General features: G+C 44.7%; 1 protein-coding gene across 1 annotated transcript in view; it reads left to right on the plus strand.

Annotated features, from left to right (window-relative positions):
• LOC126203979 (homeobox protein PKNOX1-like) overlaps nucleotides 1-24692 on the plus strand; it is a 721008-nt gene that overhangs the window by 312381 nt on the left and 383935 nt on the right. The window contains exon 2 of the mRNA XM_049938398.1: nucleotides 11604-11691. The gene's annotated coding sequence lies outside the window, so the exon portion shown is untranslated. The remainder of the gene's footprint in view (nucleotides 1-11603; nucleotides 11692-24692) is intronic.

Consider the following 24692-nt stretch of genomic DNA (forward strand, 5'->3'; position numbering starts at 1 on the left):
AAACACATTAATAAGCGTATACGAAAACACAACACTTACGTTAGGTATAAATAAACAGCTAGCAGCAATTTTCATCCTCGACGAAACACGTTTGTCTGACCTCCGCCGTCTCGTTGGTGATGAAAGGTGTTGCCAGTTCCCCATTTATATACATGGTGTAACGAGTATAAGTGCGGATATTTCTATCGATGACTGAGGAAGATGTACTGAACAACATTACGTCAGTATTTACGTCATTTACAGACTAATAATTATACTTAGTACAAGACGTATCTTTTTTAGGTTGGCTAGTACCTCCAAGTACACGTGTCAAGAGCAAACTATTAATGCTTATTTTCCTCTGGGCAGCAGACCAGATGTTTGAAGTGTGGACACGTGGATGCAAAACAGTTAGTCTGATAGGCGTAGTCCTGGTACGACCATGCAGAAAACATCAGGTGGTAAATTATGTGAAGCGTTTGTGGGAAGACTGTTCGACGCAGAGGTAAAACAACTAACACACTGATGTCCGTACATACTAAGATATCTACATCTACATATATACTCCGCTAGCCACCAAGCGGTGTGTGGCGAAGGGCACAATTCGCGCCAAAGTCATATTTCCCCTTTTCTGTTCCACTCGCGGATCGCTCGAGGGAAAAACGACTGTCTGAAGCCGGCCGGTGTGGCCGTGCGGTTCAAGGCGCTTCAGTCTGGAACCGCGTGACCGCTACGGTCGCAGGTTCGAATCCTGCCTCGGGCATGGATGTGTGTGATGTCCTTAGGTTAGTTAGGTTTAATTAGTTCTAAGTTCTAGGCGACTAATGACCTCAGAAGTTAAGTCGCATAGTGCTCAGAGCCATTTGAACCATTTTTGACTGTCTGAACGTCTCAGTACGAGCTCTTATTCCCCTTATCTTTGAACGGTGATCATTGCGCGATTCGAAAGTTGGTGGTAATAATAAATGCTCTACATCCTCGGTGAAGATCAGATTTCAGCACCTTCTGTTTAGCGCGCCGTCTATCTGCAAGTGTGTCCCACTTCAAACTTTCTATGAGATTTGTAACGCTCTCGCGATGGCTAAATGTACCAGTCACGAATCTGGCCGCTCTTCTTAAGACCTTCTCAATTTCTTGAATCAGACCCAACTGTTAAGGGTCCCATACAGACGAACAGTACTCCAAGATTGGACGAAATAACGTATTGCAAGCTATTTCCTTTGTTGAAGGACTGCATCGCTTCAGGATTCTGCCAATAAACCGCAATCTAGGGTTCGCCTTACCCGTTACTTGCGTAATCTGATCATTCCATTTGAGATCATTTCGAATAGTCACACCCAGATACTTGACGGACGTTACCGCTTCCAAAGACTGGGTATTTATTTTGTACTCGTCCAGTAATGGGGACTTTAGCCTTGTTATACACGGTAGGTTACACTTACTAATATTGAGAGATAACTGCCAGTCATTACACCACGCATTTATTTTCTGCTAATCCTCATTGATTTGTTCAGAACTTTCGTGTGATACTACTTTCCTGTAGACTACAGCATCATCGGCAAACAGTATAAGGCCGCTGTCAATACCATCAACCAGATCGTTCATGTAAATCGTAAAAAGCAGAGGACCTATTACGCTGCCCAGGGGTACACCTGAAGTTACAAGATACCAACATGTAAAAATATTTGCACTTGTACCCGTTGCACCCTGAATATACGATTTATTGAAGAATGATCTTCAAAAAAGAATTTACCTTCTAATGACAATAGCCGAAGACGATACTACATTCACAAAGAAAATTAAAGTAACAGCTTTCAAAAGAAAGGACCCCATGATTACAAATGGATTAGTGAACAATAAATTAGTAGAACAGGTCAATCATCTTAATGATATGGGCGGTGACATCAGATACAAGTATGAGAAAGATATAGACAGAAAATTAGCAAAATTTTGAAACGTAAGTAGAACAGTAAACATGATCTTGGAAAAAAAACATAAGAAACACCATTATAAAGTAATGACCGTCCCATCACTACTGAAGTGAGTCTGCGTCAATAAGATACAGGCGGCTGAAGTCAGATTTGTTACGGCTGTTACAGGCTGTTTTAAAGTAGACAGATTAAGAATCGGCGACATTAGGAAGCAATTAAACATAATTAGCATAAAAACAAAATCGAAGACAACAGAAGAAAGTGGAGTGAATGTCTAGACAGAACGAACTGCGGTAGACCACCTTGCAAACTCAGTAATTATAATCCGATTGGCCGAAGGCGTCTGGGAAGGCCACGCAAGAGAAGGGCACCGTAACAGGCAAAGACAAAATACATTGGAATGCAGATGAAGAGATGAAATAAATAACATAATTTGCGAGAATCGTTTTATTTTTTATTTTACTCAAAATATTTACCTTTCAAATTTACCACTCGCTTGCGTTGGCCCCAGTTCATACTTTACACTTCGTTGTACGAACTTCAAAAAGATGATTCTATTGGATTCATCAGCTTTTGCAGTTGATGAAAATTTCAGTACACTTTTTTTTACGCATGGCAACAAAAAGAAGTGATTAGGCCGTAAATCAGGTGATTCCATGCAATGAACCATTAACTGTATTTTTTCCGCCTCAGATCATCAATGTGTTTGTGTGCTGCGTACACCTGTCATTCCCATGATCAAGAATGATGCGATGTTGTCCCATTCAACATTAACTGTCAGTATTGAGCCATTGAGTGCATAGTTTTTCTATCCTCTGAAACCGTGATTGCGACATGTCCAGTGTATCAAAGAAACAAACGATCATTTTCCTGAAAGTGCTAAGCGAAAGAACCATTTTTCTTTATTTAGGTCCATCTTTAAACGCCCCCAACGATGACTGCTCCTTACGGTTCGTGCAATGTTCGTCTCTTGTTACGGTGTATACTGATTTCGCATGTTCTCGGTCAAATTTTTTGAGCATTTTCATCCACCAATTGACACGCGCCTGTGTTAAAGCTTCAGTCGACCTCTGCGGAATCTATCGGGATCAGATCTTTGCATTACAGTGTTCGATGTGTCTAAGGATTTCTCTGTATACCTCTACTCTCTACCATCGCCTTAGTCACGCGTCGATCGACTTAAATCGTGTTGCACACTGCGTGCGTGTTTTCAGGGGTGCATTCTGCCCTGACTAAATTTTTATGGGTAACGATGCGCTACAGCATCGAGCAGCGCAATTGGAGGAGCTCTTGGAACGAGAGGACATTCGCCGAATGGACTGGCCTTTCCCTTCCCCCGACTTAAACAGCCTAGGTCACGTGTGGGGAACGTTGGTAAGACGTATAGCAGCACGTGCACATGCGCCAGCGACCAGCCTGCAGTTCTCAGTAGCGCTGTTGGAGATATGGAGAAATCGTTACCTAACTTGGGGTCAGCATGGGAGCACGTTGCAGAGCATGCACTGCCGTCCATGGTGATCACACACCCTATTAAGACCCATGTCCCTCCTTTTCTAATGTACAGGAGACCATCGTGAATTGCGATGACTTCAGTGCAATTATTGCTTTTGAATAAAAGTGTCCTTTCTGTTCGTCTCATTACATATTTATTTCATTTACCTTCTGCACTACACTATAGCCGTTCTTGCCGCGTATGGTCCACGTTTAATCGAGCTACACTATGTGATCAAAAGTATCCGGACACCTGGTTGAAAGTTACTTAAAAGTTCGTGGCGCCCTCCATCGGTAATGCTGGAATTCAATATGGTATTGGCCCACCCTTAGCCTTGATGACAGCTTCCACTCTCGCAGGCATCAGGTGCTGGAAGGTTTCCTGGGGAATGGTAGCCCATTCTTCACGGAGTGGTGCACTGAGGAGAGGTATCGATGTCGGTCGGTGAGGCCTCGCACGAAGTCGGCGTTACAAAACATCCCAAAGGTGTTCTGTAGGATTCAGGTCAGGACTCTGTACAGGCCAATCCATTACAGGGATGCTATTGTCGTGTAACCACTACGCCACAGGCCGTGCATTATGGACAGGTGCTCGATCGTGCTGAAAGATGCAATCGCCATCCCCGAATTGCTCTTCAGCAGTGGGAAGCAAGAAGGTGCTTAAAACGTCAAAGTAGGCCTGAGCTGTGATAGTACCACGCAAAACAACAAGGGGTGCAAGCCCCCTCCATGGAAAACACGGCCACACCGTAACACCGCCGACTCCGAATTTTACTTTTGGCACTACACACGCTGGCAGATGATGTTCACCGGGCATTCGCCGTACCCACACCCAGCCATCGGATCGCCACATTGTGTACCGTGATTCGTCACTACACACAACATTTTTGTTCAATCGCCCAATGATTACGCTCCTTACACCAAGCGAGGCGTCGTTTGGCATTTACAGGCGTGATGTGTGGCTTATGAGCAGCCGCTCGACCATGAAATCCAAGTTTTTTCACCTCCCGCCTAAGTCACAGTACTTGCAATGGATCCTGATACAGTTTAGATTTCCTGTGTGATGGTCTGGATACATATCTGATTATTACGCATTACGACCCTCTTCAACTGTCAGTGATCTCTGTCAGTCAACAGACGAGGTCAGCCTGTACGCTTTTGTGCTGTACGTGTCCATTCACGTTTCCACTTCACTATCACATCTGAAACAGTGGACCTAGAGATGTTTAGGTGAGTAGAAATCTCGCGTACAGACGTATGACACAAGTGACACCCAGTCACCTGACCACGTTCGAAGTCCGTGAGTTCCGCGGAGCGCCCTATTCTGTTCTCTCACGATGTCTAATGACTACTGGGGTCGCTGATATGGAGTACCTGGCAGTAGGTGGCAACACAATGCACCTAGTATGAAAAGCGTATGTTTTTGGAAGTGTCTGGGTACTTTTGATCACATAGTGTATGTTACTTGGCAGTGACACGTCATGCGAGAGCTGCTTTCGTCCTTAAACTCCCATCGCCATGTACGTTCCGGCCGCCCTTTTTTTATTGTTATCCTGCGATGTGTGTTACACGATACACTTTCACTGCAGTGTTTTTTGTGCCAATAAGGAGCTGTTGCTGAATTATCTAGCCGTCTTGAGTACTATTATGGCCATATCTGAATTATTTCCGTCCTCTGTACTGTCGTATTAGAAGAAAACCACACTGGCGTCCGTTGTCAGGTAACGGTCCTCGTCGTGTAACCACGACACGAAGATAATGCGGGCGTTCTCCTAAACATGAGAACCACATCTGCTATGTGCAAAGAATTAGGGAGATGAGCAACCATATTTAGCAAACTAAAGGTAACTCGTCATATGAAGATCTTGGTTGTTGTCAACCAATAACTGTTAAATAGAAATACGGGGTGTGACTCAGTGGATGTCATATGGCAAACTCAGGCAGTCGGTTCTAGGAATTTTTCTGATTCACATCCCTTCTTTCACCTCTACCAGTGACATAGTGTGAAAACTGTCTAGTTGTACCGTGCTGCCGGCCGGTGTGGCCTTGCGGTTCTAGGCGCTTCAGTCTGGAACCGCGTGACCGCTACGGTCGCAGATTCGAATCCTGCCTCGGGCATGGATGTGTGTGATGTCCTTAGGTTAGTTAGGTTTAATTAGTTCTAAGTTCTAGGCGACTGATGACCTCAGAAGTTAAGTCCCATAGTGCTCAGAGCCATTTGAACCATTTTTGCACCGTGCTACGAAGTCCGCGTTGAAGAGTAAGTCCCTGTATAACTAGGTGCGTAAGTGAAGTCGGAGATCAGAGAAAGGCAAGGGCATACAACCATCGTTAGGGGTATGCCTATTAAAATACTGTGGAGTTCAAATCAACGTTCGGATTGTCGGGAGCTTCGCCAAAACCTTGATGCGTTTTTTTATCTAAATGCTTTCCGTCTGCCGTTGTCATATTTTTAGAACGTGCCCAGAGGCTATATACATATTTTTATTATTAAGAAAATAAAATAATTGCTGGGGCTCGCAGCCGCTGTGTCGAATAGCATCAGTCGATGCTCGACCAAATAACTCCATAAACATTTGCTACGCCTGGAAAGCCTTAGAAAGTACGTTTTGCTTTAGTTGTTGTTTCATATTTCATTGTATACACGGAAAATTGCTGAGTTGTTTCTGATTCGGTGCTTTTGATAGCAAGTTTCACATTGTGTTTAGTTTATTTATTACAGGTAATTTTGCTACCTCTTCTTTCTCGGTTTGATGGAGAATGATTTCTCTATAGTTTGTGTAAATAGGAATATAGTCTGCACTGTATTTTGACACTCTGTAATACCTCTCTCCAGAGATAAACTGCAAAACATTTTTACACAGGTAAGTAGAATTAAGCCGTGCAAAGCTAGGTGTTCTGAATTGCGCTGTTTGACAGGTAAGCATAGCTTTACCTTTAATTCATCTCATTGCCTACTTTTCCGTGCATTGTCATTAGCTCGCAACGTCTGAGCTTTCCCTACACGGAAACTGTGCAGTATCGATGCAGAAATCCGTATTGCTTGTTATTTTATTTCTGTGTCCTGTTTTGTCATCTACATTTGCGCACTCAACATGAGATGCTGACTCTACACTGTTGCCATGCCGATATTAATGGCTATATCTCCATTGGTGGCAGCGCGGGATTAGCCGAGCGGTCTAGGCGCTGCAGTCATGGACTGTGCGGCTGGTCCCGGCGGAGGTTCGAGTCCTCCCTCGGGCATGGGTGTGTGTGTTTGTCCTTAAGATAATTTAGGTTAAGTAGTGTGTAAGCTTAGGGACTGATGAGCGGTTAAGTCCCATAAGATTTCACACAAATTTGAATTTTCCATTGGTGGCAGAGCAGTAATTACAATGCTGTTAATACGCCAGATCAGTGCGGAGTTGTTCTCCCACCAGAAGTTAAAATGGATGAAGGAATTCGGGTTACATATTAGTATTAGACAGTTAATTTGGTGCAACGTCTTTCACTAGGAACGCGGGGGGGGGGGGGGGGGGTGTAGTCTGTCGGTAAACCGAAGGGCGAGCAGCTATTGTGGTTGGAGAGCAGCTTTCCTCGGAAGACAGCTACAATTGATGTACAGGGCGAGCAGTAAATTAGTTTCCCGTCTAGCAATGCAGTGCAACTTGCAGTTAACGTAGTTCGTGTTCGTCTCTTTCGTTAACTATATGAATTATTAAGCTCTGTATTCTGTACAGTGTTAATGAATTTAGTCGGAAAATGAAAACTACTTGGGCACGTCTGCCCTCTGCGTGGCTGTTGATTCAAAAGGCGCCCTGCGGACGGATCAGTCTAACCTTGTTAAACAGCGGCCTGTTCGCTCTTCGAATTTTCCGACCTTAGGGGTGGAAAATCGAAAGCAATTAGGTACTAAAAGGTACAACAGCGCAGACAATTAAATATTAAATTCGTGGAACAAAAAGTGTGAACTGGTGTTTAGCCATTAATGCAGCGTGCACACTTGTTCAGCGTACCATAAAGTCGTTTCGAGCATAGAACATCCGCGCGCATTGTCACTTAACGGCTAATGACTCCTAGAATTGGCATGAACAACAGTGAGGTCATTCAAATTTTCAACCGCTGTCTTGTGACACAGCCTCGTAGTCTCGTAGGTGCTCCGAAGCACTTTCTTTTTTAAGAGGGGTAGGACGCCAAACGGGCCGACTTCGAGAAGGAGAGGCACCACAGGACATTTTAATTTGCACTGTCTATACTAAGGACATCACACACATCCATGCCCGAAGGCAGGATTCGAACCTGCGACCGTAGCGGTCACGCGGTTCCAGACTGAAGCACCTAGAACTGCTCGGCCACAACGGCCGGCTTGCACAGCTTACAAATCACACTTACAGGTGTATGAAACTCTAGAATTTATTTAATCTATGGAAAAATGAATGGGCTGTTACGTTTTAAACTTCTTGTTTACATTTTATACACTCCTGGAAACTGAAATAAGAACACCGTGAATTCATTGTCCCAGGAAGGGGAAACTTTATTGACACATTCCTGGGGTCAGATACATCACATGATCACACTGACAGAACCACAGGCACATAGACACAGGCAACAGAGCATGCACAATGTCGGTACTAGTACAGTGTATATCCACCTTTCGCAACAATGCAGGCTGCTATTCTCCCATGGAGACGATCGTAGAGATGCTGGATGTAGTCCTGTGGAACGGCTTGCCATGCCATTTCCACCTGGCGCCTCAGTTGGACCAGCGTTCGTGCTGGACGTGCAGACCGCGTGAGACGACGCTTCATCCAGTCCCAAACATGCTCAATGGGGGACAGATCCGGAGATCTTGCTGGCCAGGGTAGTTGACTTACACCTTCTAGAGCACGTTGGGTGGCACGGGATACATGCGGACGTGCATTGTCCTGTTGGAACAGCAAGTTCCCTTGCCGGTCTAGGAATGGTAGAACGATGGGTTCGATGACGGTTTGGATGTACCGTGCACTATTCAGTGTCCCCTCGACGATCACCAGTGGTGTACGGCCAGTGTAGGAGATCGCTCCCCACACCATGATGCCGGGTGTTGGCCCTGTGTGCCTCGGTCGTATGCAGTGCTGATTGTGGCGCTCACCTGCACGGCGCCAAACACGCATACGACCATCATTGGCACCAAGGCAGAAGCGACTCTCATCGCTGAAGACGACACGTCTCCATTCGTCCCTCCATTCACGCCTGTCGCGACACCACTGGAGGCGGGCTGCACGATGTTGGGGCGTGAGCGGAAGACGGCCTAACGGTGTGCGGGACCGTAGCCCAGCTTCATGGAGACTGTTGCGAATGGTCCTCGCCGATACCCCAGGAGCAACAGTGTCCCTAATTTGCTGGGAAGTGGCGGTGCGGTCCCCTACGGCACTGCGTAGGATCCTACGGTCTTGGCGTGCATCCGTGCGTCGCTGCGGTCCGGTCCCAGGTCGACGGGCACGTGCACCTTCCGCCGACCACTGGCGACAACATCGATGTACTGTGGAGACCTCACGCCCCACGTGTTGAGCAATTCGGCGGTACGTCCACCCGGCCTCCCGCATGCCCACTATACGCCCTCGCTCAAAGTCCGTCAACTGCACATACGGTTCACGTCCACGCTGTCGCGGCATGCTACCAGTGTTAAAGACTGCGATGGAGCTCCGTATGCCACGGCAAACTGGCTGACACTGACGGCGGCGGTGCACAAATGCTGCGCAGCTAGCGCCATTCGACGGCCAACACTGCGGTTCCTGGTGTGTCCGCTGTGCCGTGCGTGTGATCATTGCTTGTACAGCCCTCTCGCAGTGTCCGGAGCAAGTATGGTGGGTCTGACACACCGGTGTCAATGTGTTCTTTTTTCCATTTCCAGGAGTGTTGTTAATTATCTCAATTTTTACCACAGTTTTTAACAGATTTGGGAAATTCTAGAGTTTCATACACCTGTAAGCATGGTTGCTGTGCAAACTTAATCGATGAATCTCTCTTACTTATGAAGAAAAGTGTACCTACAGCAACAAATGCAGCTAATACCAAGTGAAAAAATGATGAAATTTCACATGTAAAAATAATTGTTTTGTTATGTTTTTGAACTTTCTCTGCTATGAGTGTGAACTCTGAATCCTCCCTGGTTATGCTAACAGAGTTTTATGAATTTATTTGTAAAAGTATAGACAGTGTAAATTAAAATGTCCTGTCGTGCCTCTCCTGCTCAAAGTCGGCCCGTTTCACGTCCTACCCCCATTAAAGGGTAACTGGGAGTTGTATGACGACTCAAATGGTACTTATCCGCCCCCTTACGCTGAAGATGGTCTCTAGAAGTCAGCAGGGAAGAGTCTCCCATGTTTTGCGCCGGTTTCGTGTGTATAGATTTCGGATTCCCCTCTTCGTTGCTGATGATGTGCAGTCCCTAGAGAAGGTCCTCCAACCTATCTTCCAGCTCTGAAGGCAGCATTTCGGCGAAGAATTCGTTTTCCAAGATAACGATGCACGAGCACACTGTGTCCGCCCCGTGAACACGATTCTCCAGGAGGCAGGAATAAACAGAATTTGATTAACTTGAGGCAAGTGCTGATGTGACCCGTATTGAGCGTGCTTAGACCGATTCAGACTTGTACTGCATCGCCGCAGGAAACGCACTGGATGGCCTCAGGAGGGCCGCCGTCAAAGTGTGGAACAGGTTTGAGCCTCAATCTCATAATCACATGTAGACAGCATTCAAAGAGGATACATGTAATCCACGAGGAAGACCAGCACGCAGTTGAATAAGGCTTATCAGTGACCTTGAAGTCAACAAAAAGTGGAAAATTGCAACCATTCACGTGTACGAAAACTAGTTAATGGAATGGACGGATTATTTCAGACTTTCCAGGCTCAACTTCAGATGGTGCGCTTCGTAATTGGTATCCACCTGACAGCTTCCACTGTGATTGCCATTGTCCACATTACTCATGGCAATACATTTAAAGACTTTTCATCTACATTCTTGTCACAGAGCCAGTATCCATATCACGCTATGCAAATAAACATGTAACTTCAACTTCAATGTGCACCATCTGAAGATTATTCTGGAAACGTGTGAAAAACCTAGTTAGTAGACTAAACAATTTGGAAAAAGTGACTGGTTGCAGTTTTCTGTATTTATATACTATTGAATGTTACCACTTAACAGATTTTGATTTCAGAGGTGGGCAAAGATGTGTATTTTTTAACAGTCTGCCTTCATTTTGATGGTTTTGTTTTTATTTCAGAGTTAAGTTTTTCCATTTAAATCCAAGCTTACACGCGCTTGCTGGTATGCGCGTGGCGCAAAACTATTCTTGAGCAATTTATTATCAGTCAAGATACAAAGTTAATTTTTCAAATTTGTTTTTCAACTTACGGAACATAGTGGTGCAAGTTCCGCAACTGTTGTATTATTCGGGATCAAATGACAACACCAGTTGCATTTATGTTTCTGTTTTTGATTCGGATACGGTGGCTAACCATGGGGGAAAAAATGCACTGCCTCAACACGCGTCTCACCAGTCTGCCTGTGTACTCCCACGACAATAGACATTAAGTTCATGTTGCGTATATTACTTTCTTAAATTGTGGCCGAGTTGCTATACAACGTCATTTATTTTACGAGGTTATTTTTATGTCTGTGGACGATTTGTTATGCGGCATCAGTTATTTTACTATACTTGTTTCGACTGTGTTCCTCGTTACTTTATTTTCATGTAGCTTATTCTATTTTTTAAGTTTATCCAGGCAATGACGGGAAAATGGGTTTGTTGGCCGAAATAATAATAATAATAAGCATTACGTGCAACTAACTTCGTCATTTGGTACAAAGGCTTAAATTTTCAGCATACCGCTGAAGGAAAGGGGAAAAAAAAAAAGGTTCGGTTTATGCAGATATGTAATTTAAAGGCAATCCGCTTAGTGCTAAGTGATCATTGATTGACCGTCGAAACTCTTAACGTTAGATGTAAAGTGTGAACGGCAGAGATCATAGTAGTAACTGTCCATTATTATAAGTCACGCGCAGTCGTGACAGAGCAGTCGGTACTGGACGAAGTGCGATGGTATGAATGGCCTGTGGCTGAGCGCAGCCTTCTCGGCCAGCGATCTGAGATTCTGGTCACGCGGCGCGTGGCCGTTGTCATGTGCTGCGGCTGGTGCATCCGCTCTGTAAAAGACGGCCGTGTTGTGTTGCAGGATGCGCGCCCGCTGTTAGGCCGATGGCCGGTGAGCGGAGGAGGGTGCGCTGCCCAGCTGCCTGAGCCCGCTGCCGTCTCCACAGCCGGTGAGTAGCACGGCCGCCGCTTGCACGGCGCTCTAGCTGCAGGTCCACACTTCTCCATACTGTTCAGGCATTGTTCTTGGTGGGCTTTCCTGGATCTTTTGTCTCTCAAAACAGTGATTATGTATTGGCATTCACATTTAGTTGTTATCTTCATTCCGTTTCTTGTTTTTCACCCTATAATACAAGGTGTCCACAATGAACTCCAACATTTATAAAATCTGACAGGAAATACAATTTATTGACGAACAAATACAGGGAAATCATAAAGTTTTCATACACGGGTGGACGGTTCAGTACAAGTGAACATGGGCGCCACAGGTAACGCGAAGAATATCAAGTCAATAATCGATTTCGTGCCATGTGTTGCGGAGCTTCTGTTCTGTGACAGAGTTGATGACAATTCTCATACGCTGTTTCAAGTCTTGCAGGTCCTTTACTGGTGTAGCGTATACCCGGGCTTTCACATAAACCCACACGAAAAAATCGAGAGGGGGTTATGTCGGGCGAACATGGTGGCCAAGAAATTGGACCTCCACGGCCCATCCATCGTTGCGGGAATGTGTCACTTAAAAATTTTTGGACATCAAGGCTCCAATGGGGTACTGCACCATCCTGTTGAAACATCACATTTGGCTGCAGGTCTGTTATCTGTGGCACGGCAAATTGTTCTATTATCTCCAGGTAGATGGCTCCATCCACAGTCGGCTCCTGAAAGAAAAACTGCCCAACATTGCGATTTATCATCAAACCACACCACACATTAACTTTCGGACTGTCGCGCATGTGTTCCCTAGGTGCATGTGGATTTTCCGACCCCCTGACACGTGAAAGGTTGCCTCGTCAGTAAATATCACGTGTGATAAAAACGTCTCGTCCGCGGCAATGCGATCTAACATGACACATGCAAATTCTTCTCGCTTTGGTCGATCATCAGGCTTGAGTTCTTGCACAACCTGCACTTTATATGCGTACAAACGTAATCGCTGATGAAGCACTTTGTGCACTGTTGAACGTTTCATACGTAATTCTCGTGCTGCCTGTCGCACTGACTTCTGTGGACTTTGTTCGAATGACCGCCGCACTTGTTCCACGTGATGTTTCGCTGATCCCAGGCTTACCACCACCATGCCCTTTCACAACACTCCCAGTAGCCAAAAACTGATCACTCCACTTGTTTATAGTGTTGAACGACGGGGGCGCCTTGTTGTAAACTCGACGAAAGTTTCTTTGCACTTGGGTCGCCGATTTTGTCTCTGCATACCTCCAGACCACTTGTGCACGCTCCTCCATACCCTCCATTTTGCTAAAACTATTGATTGCCGCTCCACTACGGCCACTTGGCGTATCAACTTTGCACACCGCAAACTTGTTGAGTTGCTCTGTCTGCCCCTTCAGGATTCACAGGTCCACCATCTGAAATGAGAAAGATATAGTATATTAAAATGTTGGAGTCTCATTGTGGACACCCTGTATTGCTTCAAAGACTACGAGAAAGCTATTGTCGCATTCGATTTTTTGGAACGTGTGCATCATACTCTGATGGCTCCACGGATAAGAGCGTTGCCCGCGAAATGCAAAGGTCTCGGCTATATGTGCGGTCTGTCGCACAATTTTTTCACGTCAGGACATTTCTTAGGTTTATTAATTCGATTTTCTCTTTAAATCTCTTTTACGTTCCCTGATCAATTCTAACCGGTAGTACCATTCCACATTAGTGTCGTATTTCAGCTACTAGTTACCAACTTGATATACGAGGGTGAGTCAAATGAAAACCTTAAATTTGTAATAACAAATCGAAATTTCGCGCCGTTATCCTGTAAGTTGGTAAGCGTGCTACAAACAGCGTGCAGAATTGGCCTATAGGTGGCAGCATAGTGCAGATGCACAGATACCGTCGCAGTATCAGTACAAAGATGGCCGCCCGACTTGCACAAGGAAAGAACAGCGTTCTGTTATTCGGTATTTGTGTAGTGAAGCTGTGAAACCTATTTAAATTCATCGACGAATGAAGGTTCAGTACGGTGATGCATGTTTGTCACAGCAGCAAGTCCACGAATGGAGTAGGAAGTTCGCAAATGGTGTGACTTCAGTGGAAGATGCTCCTCGTCCAGGTCAGGCACAACGAGTTGTGACTCCACAGAACATTGCAGCAGTTGAAGCCATAGTGAAGGAAAACCGCCGAGTGATACTGAATGACATTACAGCATGTTTACAGATTAGTCATGGGTCAGCACACCACAGTGAGCATGATGTGCTCCAGTTTCACAAAGTGTCTGCAAGATGGGTGCCACGGCAGCTGACTCCTGAAATGAGAGAACGACGTGTTGATGCTTGTGAAGAACTTCTTCGGCGCTTTGAACAAGAAGGTAATGGCTTCCTTGCAAGAATCGTTCCTGGGGACGAAACTTGGGTTCACTTCCACCAACCGGAAACGAAGAGAGCGAGCAAGGAATGGCGCCATTCCTCATTGCCTAAACCAAAGAAGTTTCGAACAGAACCATCAGCAGGGAAGGTTATGCTGACACTCCTTTGGGACGAAAAAGGAGTCATTTTGGAGCATTACATGCCTAGAGGGACCGCTGTCACCAGTGCATCATACACTGGTCTCCTAAAAAATCATATGCGGCCTGCAATCAAATCAAAGCGACGTGGATTGCTGTCAGCAGGTGTCCTTTTGCAACATGACAATGCAAGGCCCCACACTGCCCGTACAACAGTTGGAACAATCACAGACCTGCATTTTGAGTGTCTTCCTCATCCACTATACTCACCAGACCCTGCCCCAGGCAATTTCCGTATGTTTGGACCACTCAAAGAGGCAATGGGAGGAAAGAAGTTCCGTTCTGATGAAGAGGTACGCCACGCGGTGCATGAGTGGTTGTGCGGACTACCAAAATAATTTTTTTCTAAAGGAATTTATGCACTTTGTAAGCGCTGGAGGACTTGCATTGAGCGTGGGGGAGATTATGTTGAAAAGTAATACAGCTTTGTACCACTTCTGCACAATAAATAAAAAAAAATTTAAGGTTTTCATTTGACTCACCCTCGTAATCGTACAGTTTCAAAGCAAATATGAGGTACACTAATGTCAAAAAGATAAGCATTAGCACAAAAAGAAGACATATTGCCTTATCAGGGCGCCAGAAGCATTACTGAACAAGCTACAGAATTACAATACACTTGGCGCACAGGAGTGCCCAAAACATACTGTTAGAAAACTCCTGATCGCTAAGATACACGTAAGAAAATAACACATCAGGGAAATCTCTTCCACAAGAAAAGAAGCTGTTAACATAGAATTTGGTTACCCTAAACAGCCACAGATGTTGCACAGCGGCATGCTCTATACTAGATAGTTTAAGAGCTCTCTTGGTAGTCGATCCCATTCGTCAGCGAGAGCGGAGCGGAGGTCTGAAAGTGTCTGGGACGGAACATACGTCACATCCCGATTGCATCCCAGGTATGTTCTATAGGTTTGAGATCCGGGGACCTCGCTGGCCAATCCATGCGACGAATATCTTCACCCTCAACGAATTCATCCACCAGAGCAGCTCGGTGCGCACGGGCGTTATCGTCCATAAAGAGCAAGTCTGGACCAGCTGCTCCTCTGCAAAGGTGAACATGTGGTAGCAGTATCTCTTCCCTGTGCCTCTGAGTGTTTACAGTATTCCTGCGGCGACCAATGAAGATGCGCAACTGCGTACGGCCTTTCAACATGACGCCACCAGCACCAAACCGATCTCTTTGTACGATGTTCTTAGGGTATTATCGGTTGGCAGGTTCTCTCCAGAGTAATATGCAACGAGAATCATTTTGCACACTGAAACGGGATTCATCTGTGAAGAGCACATTTATACAGTCATTCAAGATCCAGTTTTGAATCTGGCCGGAGTGATCGTGCGGTTCTAGGCGCTGCAGTCTGGAACCGCGCGACCGCTACGGTCGCAGGTTCGAATCCTGCCTCGGGCATGGATGTGTGTGATGTCCTTAGGTTAGTTAAGTTTAAGTAGTTCTAAGTTATAGGGGATTGATGACGTCAGATGTTAAGTCCCATAATGCTCAGAGCCATTTGAACCAGTTTTGATGTTGCAAACTGCACAACACACGGGCCGGTTTCTGTGATGCACACGTCTGCCAAATAGCCCTGCTGTTCTAAGCGTCAGGTATACAGTTTATCGGGAAACAGCATCTCCTGAGGCAGCTGCAAGCTCCGCAGCCAATTGTCTTGTAGGTGTACTCCCATTTCTTTGGGCAGTTACGGCCGCATATTGGTTATTCTTCGTCGCCTTATACTGGTCTTTGACGAACATCTCCTGTGTTTCGAAACCGTCGTCAAAGACTGGAAACGACACTCTGAGGTACATTCAAGGATACTGAGACTTCGGTCTGTGTCTGGCATGCTTCCAGGCAGGCATGAATTCTACCCTGCAAAACAGGATTCAAATGGCGTCTCTGTGACATATTGTCAGCTCCCCCGACGGACAAACAAGACTGGGGTTTAAGAGGTCCCATGTACTGTGTGTGTTTATCTTTCGGTTACGCCGCTATTCACAGCACGGAGTACTGCTTGCCTACACGGAGCGAACGAGTAGGGTTAGTAGGTAAATATTTACGGTGATGTTGGGCGATAGCTCACCATTTCTCTTTTCATTTTCGTGTTTTAGTGATCATGCTTAACTTCAGGACACTTGTGTAGATTGAGACATAGTGTACGTTGTTAGTAAAAGTCCGTGATTAGCCAAGGTAGACTCACTGGATCGCGTTTGTTTCCAGTATCTTTAATGATTAGCTTAGAAATAATTTTCAAACAATGATTTAATTGCCTTAAAAGACGGTGCCCGTCGAGTTGTGCGTGCTGGTCATGATATCGGTAACTAGTGCTTTGTTATTTAATGTTCCCACTGGGTCCCAAGGTTTTTGTTAGCTATCGATTTTTTCATTTGTTACAATGATGTGTTACATTTTCTCTGCCTCGTGATGACGGGGTGTTGTGTGATGTCCTTAGGTTAGTTAGGTTTAAGTAGTTCTAAGTTCTAGGGGACTGATGACCATAGATGTTAAGTCCCATAGTGCTCAGAGCCATTTGAACCATTTGAACAATGATGTGTTGATGTGAGAAATACTGAGTTTCTCCGTGGTTCAGAGTCCACCTTAAGGCCCAAGTTGTTCTGTAAAAGGCTGAGTAAGCCACTTCCGAAGTCGGATAATGGCAAGGGCATACACCATCCAGTAGGATCTACAGTGTTCAATTAGCCTAAATGTATAAAAACTTTACTTTTTACTTTATCTTAATGAGGCGATAATTGGTAATTCAGGCCTGATTGATAAACATGCTGGTCAACCCTAATCCCTTTTGCTGATCGAGGAAGACTAGGAAAGGGGCCCTAATTAATAATTCGGATACAAAGTATAGTCAGTTGAAGGCTGGAGCTGAGGCCCAGGGTTGGAAACAGGATTCCAGATAGGATATAATGAAAATAGTCAAGTACGATGCTCTTTTTTCGTAAATAGCAAAAACAGCATATCTTTTGCGTAACAACGTTCGATTTAAATGGAATGATAAACCGTCATAATATGAGAATATGGGGTATGAAACAACCACATGAAGTTGTACGACAGGAGAGGAACTCTCCAAAATTTAATGTGTTTTGTGCAGTTTCAGGGGAAAAGGTATATGGTCCGTTTTTCTTTGCGGAGAACACTGTTACAGGAGGCACGTACCTCTCGATATGTTTGAGAACTTTCTTTGCCCACAGTTGGAGACTGATTCGAACGACTTCATTTACCAACAGGATGGAGCACCGCCACGCCGATATCTTCAAGTGCAGGAATTTTTAAATCAAAGGATTGCTGAACGGTGGATCGGTTGCACTGGACCAAATGATTCAGCTTACATTACTGGCCTCCAAGGTCACCGGACCTGACCGTATGTGATTATTTCTTGTAGGGGTTTATAAAAGACACTCTTTTATGTGTCTCAGTTACCAACCACAGTGAACGAACTGAGACTTCGCATAACAGTAGCTATTGAAGCCGTAACGTAAGACAGGCTCGCTGCAGTGTGGAAACAATCTGAATACCGCATTGACATATGTCAAGGGGGGCCATATTGAACAGCTATGAAAAGGTACGAAAAAAAACTGAGTTTCCCCTTCATCTCAAAACAAAATTCATTGTATATGTATGTTAGTCTAGAAATATAGACGTACCAAATCGGATGATTCTTGTTGATACATCCTTATTGAAAAGTAGGTCAAAGATCTCTAAGACAGTATTTTGGTGAACATCTTTGGGATAGTCCACTTCCCTGTATACAGCAAAAAACTTATCATCGAAATATTTTTGTACTATACGACGACAATACTGTGTAATGATCTTTGACCTACTCCTCAATGTTTTGTGCAATTGTAACACTTATACCTCTGATCTTCTCTTCAGTACTGCTCTGTTTACACATTTAATTAGCTTGTTTGCCTTTAATTTCCTGTGTGGTATACTGGAATTCATGAGATGCTCTGCTTATGAGACGTCGCCATTTTTTAAGTAATCGCATTGTTTTTGCACTTCTTTGGAAACGAATTTGTATGATTTCCTGTATACTACATGTATATTTTTGTGTCTTTGGATAGAATCCGCGAAGATGGTCTGTGACTGAAACCGGTCAATATTTGGGTTTCAAACAAAAATAGCAATTGATGCTCAAACATGCATTTTATACATTACTTGACGGCTGTTAATAGTCACCTTCCAAAAATGTTTTAACCGTCTCGGATGTGGATTTTGTTACTCGCTGTACGTTTCTGGGCGCCTTGTTAGTAGGCAGACTTCAAATGCGAGGCGCGATGTGGAGACGCTCGCAAAGCGCGTGGCAGTGGGGTTTTGGGTGCGTGCCACAGACAGGCTGCACCGGGGAGAGCTCAGGAAGCCGCGCCGCCCACCCCTTCCGCTCGTAACGCCCACGCCAGATAGCGGACAGCCTTCCAAAAGCCACGGCCGCGCTTCGCCGCATAATTTACTTCTTTGCGCCGCATTTAATGTTACTCTTTTCCTCGCCGTCTACCCAGAGACGGTGTTACTTACACTCCGACGACCATCAAACATTGAGAGCAAGAGAGGGAATTTTTGCGAACTACGCGACGCACATTTTTAAAAGTAAAATCCGATCACAAAAACAGAACATCGAACGTCAATGAAACTCCATATATGAGGGCGTGCCAAAAGTAATGCCTCCGAATTTTTTGCGTTCTCAGTATTACATCTGATGCATATTACTTCATCGACTTTCCCGCTTCGCTGACGTAAGTTTGAACCCTCTACCGCTAGAGGGCTCGGATTATAGGGTGTAACTTGTCAGTGTGTAACGTAACTATGTAATAGAGTTTCGAATTCGAAAAGTTCGCCCACACAAGGACCTCCCTCTCCTTCAGCACAGTGCAAGACCCCATACGAAAGCTACGACATTCGCAGCAACCCGACGCTTTGCGTTCACTGTCATCGATCATCCTCCATACCGTCCCGACTACGCCGCATCCGATTTTCATCTGTTTCCAGGAACTTAAAGAACACCTTTGAGGACTTAACTTTGATAGTGATGAAGCGGTACAAACAAAGTTGACACTGAGGCTCCGTCAACAAAATCAAACATTCTACAGTGACGATATTAACAAACTGGTCTCTCGTTGGGAGAAATGTGTTCGCCGCCGAGGTGACTATGTTGAGAAGCAAGTATGTAGGCATTAAGAATAAAGGTGTTGAACCGCGAATTTACTTTCAAACCCTTTTTCTTAAGAATTTACATTATTTACTAGCAATTCATCAAGAACATTAACACATTTAATCACACTATGTGAGCGTGGAAGTAGTTGCCAGTGGGTAACTGATGAAATCAAATCAAATTTCTTTCAACAAATTAGAATTTTATTCCTAACCCCCCCCCCCTTTCTTTTAGAAACAGATTTAAAATTATAAACAGAAAGCACCCTCAAAATATCAAGTTACAATTTATTCAGAGGCAGAAAGAACAAATTTGACAGTATGAGCTTTCGGGCTGAGGACCTTGCCGCTCCCTTTCGACACGGCCGTAATCACGACCGCTCAACAACAACCTCTGAAAGACTACACTGGTGAAAATCTGCAACACACCAGATTACCTTAAACTAAAAATTTTAACAACTCACACAAGCGTATAAACTATGCACCCTGTAGGAGGGATGGAAATGATACAAAACACTAGCATTAAAAGATTAAGCTGCCACCGAAGGTGCAACTTGATTTTAAAAAAAACTCTTACGGTGGGAGGGTGGTAAATTTATATACTAAAATAATTTAAATAAAAACCCATGAAATGCAGTCTTACATAAAATATACAAGGTTAGCCAAACATGTTCTACATTACATATATACCGCCTCTCAAGATGATAGGCAAGATAAAAACATATTTCAGGAATTCGGCCGTTATACTTGAAGCAATAAATTCGTGAACACCGAATCCGACAAACATGACAGAGGCAGCTATTAACGTATGGCAGATTGACAGGGAGATTACTGAACAATCCGAACCGCACGTTGCTCTAATCAGCCCCTACTCCACAAGGTAAAAACGGACCACCCAATTCGCAAATAACCACCTTCCCGCGGGTGGGCAAACGGAGAAGAGTGTTGGGACGACCCCAAAATAAAGCGGCTGGTGACCTCACCAAGAAAACAAGTAGGATTTAACAAGTAAATGAAACAACATATCACGAATCACTTAACTTCTAATAAACTGCGATTTCTCGAGAAGGCCTGGCGCAGCACCCCCAAATCGCTCTCGCGAACCGTCCGCTGCCAGCCGCTTGAACGGACGCAGGAAGGCGCGCCGATCTCCCGTCTCACGGCGTCGCAGCTCGCACCGGCCAGACCGATGTTGAGGGTTGACTCCCGTTGCTCTCGTATCGGCCGCGAAGCCACTACCCCTCGCTATACGGCGCGGCCCACTGGACTGACGTGGCGACCTCACATACGCCGACGCTCAAGACGGACAAGTCATCTTGTGTCTCAGTGCGCGACCGACCAACCGATCGATCCAACCGCCAATGACCATTGCCTGAACTAACTCGAGCAGACTGGCGGCCTAACACATACTAGTACTCCTGACGACAGACAGATACTGACTGACCCGGCTGACCAGACTCACCGCCTAGCGAGCTCATAGCGCCCCTTAAATGCACATGAGCAGGCTACCTTTCCCCTTTCCCACCAGAAGGAGACACAAAAGCTGCGATTGCCACAGCGGCACCACCGCCAGAAACGGAGGGCGACTGCTTCACACTACGCGCTGCGGCGCGCTCTTCAAAACAGTAATTTTTTCCACGGGTCAGGTGTGGCGTGTGAATCACTCATATTTTATTTAAAAGTATTGATTTTCCACATAAAAATTTGGAGGTATAACTTTTCAGCACGCCCTCGTACATTAAATTTCAAAAGTTCCCAGTATTCTCCAGATCGCATTTTGTACCGTGGAATCAGAATTCCACTGGTTGGGATTTGTTGTAGTATAGCGGTCAGAATTGTGTTCATTACACTATATTAAAAATAAGAAACAACTCGTTCCTCGAAGGGTACGGAAGTGTGCAAACACTAGTTCAAAGTTTCACGTTCTCTGGTCTTTTGACGACAGTTGGTCGTTATGTACTGCCGTGTATAAACGAGATTCATGTTCAGCTTTCCACGTCGTAGAGTCCGAACGACACTTCTTCAGTGTTTACACATAAAATACCGTTCATATTTTAATATCCTTGAAATCTACCAAAACCACACCTTTTAGTTGCAGAACACGCGAGACATAATTTTCCTGTACAGAATACATTTATTTGAACTTTTTTGTCTTTGTTGAATTGTGATTCTGTTGCTAAGTAAAGTGCTATGTAGGCTCCAGGTTGACTCAAGAAACTAACAATTAATCACGAGGTGCCGTTTTATTTTTAGAAATCGATTCAATAACTTTAAATAGGGTGCAATAAGATAATTTGTTCTCACAGTCCTTTTTGTTATGCTGTCACAAGCAACAAAGTAGCAGCTGTGGGAGGAAGTTGGCTTACTCTCATGCAAATGTTCTTACATGCTGCGAAAGTTGATTAGCTTACACAGGTATGTTTTATAGTCTGTCATTTCACTGGCCGAGGTGGCGCCAGTCATTTCACTGATCGAGGTGCCGCAGTGAGGTGGACTCACATGCTGTAGGACAAAGGTTCAAATCCCCGTCCGGCCATACAGATTTATATTTTCCGTGAGTTCGCGAAGTCGCTCCAGGCGAATGCCGGGACGGTTCTTTTGAAAGTGTACGGCCGATTTCCGTCCCAATCCTTGAAACATTGCGAGCTTATGTTTGCCTCTGACCTAGATGTCGACGACACTTTAAACTAATTTTCCTTCCTTTCTTCCAGTCGTATCTTACATTAACCTGTTCCATTGCTAATAAGAAGAGGAAGAGAAAGAGGACATAGAGGACAATTGAAATTTTACTCTGCTCCACCGCCATTTTGCACCAGGCGGAGGTATAGGAAAAATGCGTTACATGACTACTCGACACGGATTGTAGAAGCAGAAAAGTGTAACCAGCCTTTTCGTGGGCAGTACGTTAGAATACCTCGCATAACAAAACTCCCAAGTGTCATTCATGTAACTTGAATACGATGCGAGATGTAATTATGTATTATGATACGTCTTTTGAAGCACCTCCAGGAAGGGCTCTGCCCCTCGCATAAAATTAGCTATATTTTCTGTTTTCACCACTACTGGTTTTGGTTCATCCGCTTTTTTTGTCATTATCGACACAGTCGTAATTTATAACGCCATTTTTCCTTACATGTACTTGTTTCTTTGAGCTGTGAATTTTATTTTCACTTTTTTTTTTAATCTTGGATTTTAAGAGAGAATCTACGACATAACTACAGCGTTATAATGAGTCAGCAGCTCTTCCCAGTTTCTCCTCTGATATGACATGGGTAGCTACAGAGAAACACTTTCAAACAGCACGCGGATGTCCATTAGATATCCTGTTGTGTTGCGTTAAGAACTAAAGCTTTGTATAAGGGACAGTCAAATGAAGACGAGATTGGTGGGAAGAAACTAAGTAAACTGTTTACTATTGTAAAAGTAATAGCCATAACTGTTAATATATTTATCCCACTGTGAGACAAGATAGTCGAAATAGTCGTGGAGAAATGTTTGCGGTTCCCTACGGAACAATGATTGTACCCAGGCATGCACCTCTTCGTCCGAAGCAATGTTGCCGGCGTTGTTTCGATTACGCTGCTGAGGTTTCGCTGAGAAACTTTTTCGTATCATCCATAGTCTCAATCTGTCCCCATGCGTTATACCTATCTTTCGAACTCTCGATTTGCTTCGAACGAAGAAATGCACGCGCGTGTGCAATCATTGTTCCGTAGACAAACGCAAACTTTTTCCATGAAGGCACTGACCGTATTATGTCACAGTGAAATAAATATTTTAACAATTATGGCCATTACTTTTGAAATAAGAAACAGTTTATTTACTTTTTTAGCGTCTGTCTCGTTTTTATTTGAATGTCCCTGATACATAGGGAGGGCATTGACTTCAGTGTTAATTACATAAAAACATTTGGTGCAGTGAATCGCTTTACAATTAAAAACAACTTAAGCTGAAAACATCATGTAGAAACCGTTGTGGGGAAAGTAAATCAAAATTTTATTTTATTGACAGAACACTTAGACGGTGCAATAAATCTACAAAGGAGACGGTCTATGCAATGCTTGTATGTCTTTTTCCTGGAATGTTACTGCACAATATCCTTACGAGATTGGATTAACGGATGACATCGAAAAAGTTTGAAGAAGGGGACCTCGTTTAGTATTATCGTGATATAGGGAGGAGAGTGCCACGATTATGATAGGCGAGTTGGACTATCAACGATTAAAATAAAGTCTATTTTTGGTTGCAGCAATGTCTTTTAACGAAATTTAAATCACCAGCTTTCTGCTGCCAAAATGCCGGCCGCGGTGGTCTCGCGGTTCTAGGCGCGCAGTCAGGAACCGTGCGACTGCTACGGTCGCAGATTCGAATCCTGCCCCGGGCATGGATGTGTGTGATGTCCTTAGGTTAGTTAGGTTTAAGTAGTTCTAAGTTCTAGGGGACTAATGACTACAGCAGTTCAGTCCCATAGTGCTCAGAGCCATTTGAACCATTTTGCTGCCAAAATAGTTTGTTGACTTCGACCTACATAGGAGAAAAGACCATCCAGACTAAATAAATCAGATTTCACACAGAAATTTGTAGGTGTACGTGATTCCCACGCACTATTAGGGGGTGGAACGGTAGAGAAATAGTCTGAGTGCATGTGGCAAACTCTTAAGTGAGAACTGCAGAGTAGTAGTGTAGATGTTGTGGCGCATCATAAGGGGTGAGACTGGAGACTTTCAACAGCTATCTGTATGAACTTGCTTCCACTTAAATGTGAACGAGCTGGGTGACCTGGTGGTTAAGACACTGCGCCGTGATCGGGAGGACGAAAGCCCAGGCTCAACACCGCTTCCCTCTCTTTCACCTCCGGGAGTTTTGCCCTAAATGCATTTAGCAAAATGTTGATGCGTCCAGATATCTGCCCGAATGCCATATTATGCTCCGTCTGTAATGATACTGTCGTCGACGGAATGTTAACTCGATCTTTCTGTTATCCATATTTACTTGGAGCCCTGTCATTTCTGGCGACAGCCTTGCAGCAGCGATAACACCCGTTGTCGTCAGATCACCGAAGTTAAGCGCTGTCGCTAGGTCTGCCGAGGGCTGTTGGCAGCCGGGGTGTATTCAGCTTCTGTGAGACCAATCGAAGAGTTGAATGACTGAGAAGTAGCGGCTGCGGTCACGAAAACTGACAACGGCCGGATGCGCGGTGTACTGACCACACCATATCCGCATTCAGTGACACCTATCGTCTGAGAAAGACGCAGCGGTCGGTCGGTACCGTTGTGGCATTCTCGGAA

This window comes from Schistocerca nitens, chromosome 9 (genome assembly GCF_023898315.1).
Source record: "Schistocerca nitens isolate TAMUIC-IGC-003100 chromosome 9, iqSchNite1.1, whole genome shotgun sequence".
Taxonomy (NCBI): Eukaryota; Metazoa; Arthropoda; class Insecta; order Orthoptera; family Acrididae; genus Schistocerca; species Schistocerca nitens.